A 5,000-nucleotide genomic window follows, 5' to 3' on the forward strand; every position below is an offset into this window, starting at 1 on the left:
GTCCTATTCCATTATTCCATGCACACAGTATTCAGGCGGGCTTGCCTGCTTTAAGCACTCTAATTTGTTCAAAGTAAACGTGCCGGCCCACCCAGACACTCAATAAAGAGCACCTTGGTAGGATTTCAACGGGGTCCGCCTCGGGACGCACGAACACGCACGAGGCGGTCGCACGCCTTCGGCTCGCCCCACCGGCAGGACGTCCCACGATACATGCCAGTTAAACACCGACGGGCGGTGAACCAACAGCGTGGGACACAAATCCAACTACGAGCTTTTTAACCGCAACAACTTTAATATACGCTATTGGAGCTGGAATTACCGCGGCTGCTGGCACCAGACTTGCCCTCCAATAGATACTCGTTAAAGGATTTAAAGTGTACTCATTCCGATTACGGGGCCTCGGATGAGTCCCGTATCGTTATTTTTCGTCACTACCTCCCCGTGCCGGGAGTGGGTAATTTGCGCGCCTGCTGCCTTCCTTGGATGTGGTAGCCGTTTCTCAGGCTCCCTCTCCGGAATCGAACCCTGATTCCCCGTTACCCGTTACAACCATGGTAGGCGCAGAACCTACCATCGACAGTTGATAAGGCAGACATTTGAAAGATGCGTCGCCGGTACGAGGACCGTGCGATCAGCCCAAAGTTATTCAGAGTCACCAAGGCAAACGGACCGGACGAGCCGACCGATTGGTTTTGATCTAATAAAAGCGTCCCTTCCATCTCTGGTCGGGACTCTGTTTGCATGTATTAGCTCTAGAATTACCACAGTTATCCAAGTAACGTGGGTACGATCTAAGGAACCATAACTGATTTAATGAGCCATTCGCGGTTTCACCTTAATGCGGCTTGTACTGAGACATGCATGGCTTAATCTTTGAGACAAGCATATGACTACTGGCAGGATCAACCAGGGAGCTGCGTCAACTAGAGCTGAGCAGCCGGCCGCCCGGGAGTGTGTCCCAGAGGCCCGCGCGAACACGCAAGCGTCCGCTCAATTATTCTGCAAACAGGAGGAGGCTGAGCTCCCCTGCACAATACACCTCGAAACCCTCTCAGGTCCCGGCGGCGCGCAGCGCCGTCCTAAGTACTTGGTCGGGTTCGAGAGAGGCGCAATCGCCCGGAGTTAGGCGAGTAGACGCTTTAGGTGCGACCACCCGTGCTCCCAACTGAGCTTGCCGCTGCCGACAGAGGCCCGGGAGCGTGCTGTCGTGGCATTGCCGGCGGGAGACAACACGCGCCACCTACGGTGACCGGCAGCTCCAACGCCAGCGCCACAGAAGGGCAAAGGCCCCACGTGGGTGCCGAAGCGAACTCTCCCAGCACAGCGCACGTGCCAACACGTCTGCACAACTGCGATACAAACCACCAGCGAGAACCGCTGGGGCGACCGAGCAGCAGACGGCGTCGCGGCGCCGAGTGCCGGGCGGCGGCGCAGCCTCAACGCACACAGTCCTCAATCGGACCAGCACACTGCAGATGTCCACCGCGCTTCGCACCGGGCCGGCGAGGACCCACTTTGGCTGCACGGCGCCGCGCGCAGGGTGCCCCGGCGCGCAGCTGCGCCGCCTGCCGCGTCCGTCGGCCGGCGCGCCTGCCACTGGGCGCCCCCACCAGCCGGCTGTAGCGCGTGCGCCCACGCACCGCGCGGCCAGCACGCCGGGCGGCCCCCCCTCACCGGCCGGGGACAGTCCCACCCACCCACAGCCGCGTATCGCTTCACACCCAGATTCACATTCACGTTCGTTGGTATGGTGGGGACCGCTTCGTAGCTGTACCGATCGTTGCCCTCACAGATGTACCTCCAGCAAGGACAACCGCACCACAACGGGTTACCAGTTGTTCATTTGCGTAACGTCACCAGTAAACGTACACGTCCATCCCCGTTTGCAAAGTCAACTATTATTGCATGCCTGCCTGTCAGGTGTCAAGACACACTACATCCGCTCACATCCACGCAACAAAATGTGCCCGACTAGAGGGCACGTGGAAGGTGCCCCCGTACGTATGCGATGTCCACTGCGCGACCAACTGTCAACCGGCCTCTGTAGCATGTCGCAGATGTGGAACGCGGGGCACCGTGCTATCACATTGTGTGAGAAGAGACTACTACGTCTGCATACACGCGCCACTACATGAACAGACGGCTCATGCTGATCGCCATCCACTGCGTCCATTACTCCCACACGTCTCTATGGCGTACCACACTGCAATGCAGCTGTTATGGGGAGATGACACGTAGCTGTGTACACAACATTCTGAGCGGGTTGCGGTTGGACAATACATTACTGTAACGTGTCATATGCCAATTACAGAGCAGGGTAAGGCACAACTTGGGTTAGGTTAAGGCACAACTTGGGTTAGGTTAAGGCACAACTTGGGTTAGGTTAAGGCACAACTTGGGTTAGGTTAAGGCACAACTTGGGTTAGGTTAAGGCACAACTTGGGTTAGGTTAAGGCACAACTTGGGTTAGGTTAAGGCACAACTTGGGTTAGGTTAAGGCACAACTTGGGTTAGGTTAAGGCACAACTTGGGTTAGGTTAAGGCACAACTTGGGTTAGGTTAAGGCACAACTTGGGTTAGGTTAAGGCACAACTTGGGTTAGGTTAAGGCACAACGTGGGTTAGGTTAAGGCACAACGTGGGTTAGGTTAAGGCACAACGTGGGTTAGGTTAAGGCACAACGTGGGTTAGGTTAAGGCACAACGTGGGTTAGGTTAAGGCACAACGTGGGTTAGGTTAAGGCACAACGTGGGTTAGGTTAAGGCACAACGTGGGTTAGGTTAAGGCACAACGTGGGTTAGGTTAAGGCACAACGTGGGTTAGGTTAAGGCACAACGTGGGTTAGGTTAAGGCACAACGTGGGTTAGGTTAAGGCACAACGTGGGTTAGGTTAAGGCACAACTTGGGGGTAGATTGCGGTGCAAATTGCGTTACATTGCGGTGCAAATTGCGTTACATTGCGGTGCAAATTGCGTTACATTGCGGTGCAAATTGCGTTACATTGCGGTGCAAATTGCGTTACATTGCGGTGCAAATTGCGTTACATTGCGGTGCAAATTGCGTTACATTGCGGTGCAAATTGCGTTACATTGCGGTGCAAATTGCGTTACATTGCGGTGCAAATTGAGTTACATTGCGGTGCAAATTGCGTTACATTGCGGTGCAAATTGCGTTACATTGCGGTGCAAATTGCGTTACATTGCGGTGCAAATTGAGTTACATTGCGGTGCAAATTGAGTTACATTGCGGTGCAAATTGAGTTACATTGCGGTGCAAATTGAGTTACATTGCGGTGCAAATTGAGTTACATTGCGGTGCAAATTGAGTTACATTGCGGTGCAAATTGAGGTAGGTTAAGGTGCAACACAGGTTAGGTTAAGGTGCAACATAGGTTAGGGTGCAAGATGGGTTAGGTTAAGGTGCAAGATGGGTTAGGTTAAGGTGCAAGATGGGTTAGGTTAAGGTGACATAGGTTAGGTTAAGGTGACATAGGTTAGGTTAAGGTGACATAGGTTAGGTTAAGGTGACATAGGTTAGGTTAAGGTGACATAGGTTAGGTTAAGGTGACATAGGTTAGGTTAAGGTGACATAGGTTAGGTTAAGGTGACATAGGTTAGGTTAAGGTGACATAGGTTAGGTTAAGGTGACATAGGTTAGGTTAAGGTGACATAGGTTAGGTTAAGGTGACATAGGTTAGGTTAAGGTACAAACTGGGTTGTGTTATGGTACACATTGCGTTGTAGTACAGTACACGTTAGGTTTGGGTACGGTACACAATGTGGTATGGGATGGCGTGTTGTGGGGGGGGGGGGGGTGAGGTTCGTTGATATCGACCGTAGGACGTGGATGCCCGAGGCAGCGTCAGTGTGTCAAAGGAGTTATGTCACGTCGGGATGCGCTTTTCGCTAGTGAGAGGGGGCGAGCCGTGTCTGTGGTTGCGGCAGACCTGTGTGTTTCATTCCTGCCAGTGTGTTTGTGCTGTAAGACGAGGCAGTGTGGTGATGTTGGGTGCACCCCTGTGTAGGACATGTGTGGGTGTTGGTGGCTTCTCTGAGCAATTGTGGTTGTCGGACGAGTGGGGTATTCTGTTTTATGATTGGACCTCCCGGTCTGGTTATCATAGCGTAGTTGGTGTACTGTGGCGGATAGGATGCACCGGACGTTGGTCCATGCTGGTGCTTAGTTGTTGTATCTGTGTCTGTTACAGGCAGAGAGTAGTGTGTGATAGAGTGTGTGGCTGACGTGTGGTTCATTTTGTGTGTACGGACGTTCAGCATGTATAGGGGCATTTGCGTATATAATCTATCTATGTGGGCCTGCATAGTTTACTGAGCAGTGCTGTGAGGTGACTGAACTACGAGTGACGTACTGATTTACAGCGGAATGGTTGCCTTGTACCAAAGATGGAGTATCGGAGGACCGTCTATATTCTGAGAGGAGCCCTGTTTGCCACTGGGCGTGGGGTCTCGCGTCCTGCGGTTCAGTGCCCCCAGGGAAGCGCGCGGAGGTGGTGCTGCTGCTGCTGTAGCAAGCGAGCTACTTACAGCATGTATAGGGACAGCGGGAATATGGCATATTCGATATAACTCTTCATGAAACGCAAGATATAGGGGCGGATTGCACGTTACGAGTGCGGGAAGAGTCCGCCGTTCATCCGCTGGAGTTGCGATTTGGGCGGTTGGGGTGGGGCACGTGCGGGTGCGGGTGGAGCGATTGTCGGTCGACGACTTCGTGCGACGCAGGCACAGGCGTTGGGGCTCCTGTGGTGGGCAGATGATGCAGGCTTTGTGGGTGGCGTCGGAAAATGGGCACTGTGGGACCTAGCGATGTCGTAGTCGGCGTGGCGTCTCATAGATGGCGGTATCATCGGTGCAGCAGGTCATGTTGCGGGGGACCTGGAGGTGGCGGTATTTTTGTTTGTGGTGCGCTCGACATGGTGGACGTAGTGTCGTCCGATTCGCGTAGATGGAGCTATTGCATGTGGTTTCGTCACATTGT

The 5,000-nt window shown here is 53.6% G+C and overlaps 1 non-coding gene across 1 annotated transcript in view; it reads right to left on the reverse strand.

Annotated features, from left to right (window-relative positions):
• The window catches only part of LOC126147181 (small subunit ribosomal RNA), a 1,909-nt gene extending 993 nt beyond the window's left edge, over nucleotides 1–916 (reverse strand). Inside the window, exon 1 of the ribosomal RNA XR_007530052.1 lies at nucleotides 1–916. This exon is cut by the window's left edge and continues 993 nt beyond it. This is a non-coding gene — a ribosomal RNA (small subunit ribosomal RNA).
• Between the last annotated feature and the right edge of the window lie 4,084 nt (nucleotides 917–5,000).

This window comes from Schistocerca cancellata, unplaced genomic scaffold, assembly GCF_023864275.1.
Source record: "Schistocerca cancellata isolate TAMUIC-IGC-003103 unplaced genomic scaffold, iqSchCanc2.1 HiC_scaffold_848, whole genome shotgun sequence".
Taxonomy (NCBI): Eukaryota; Metazoa; Arthropoda; class Insecta; order Orthoptera; family Acrididae; genus Schistocerca; species Schistocerca cancellata.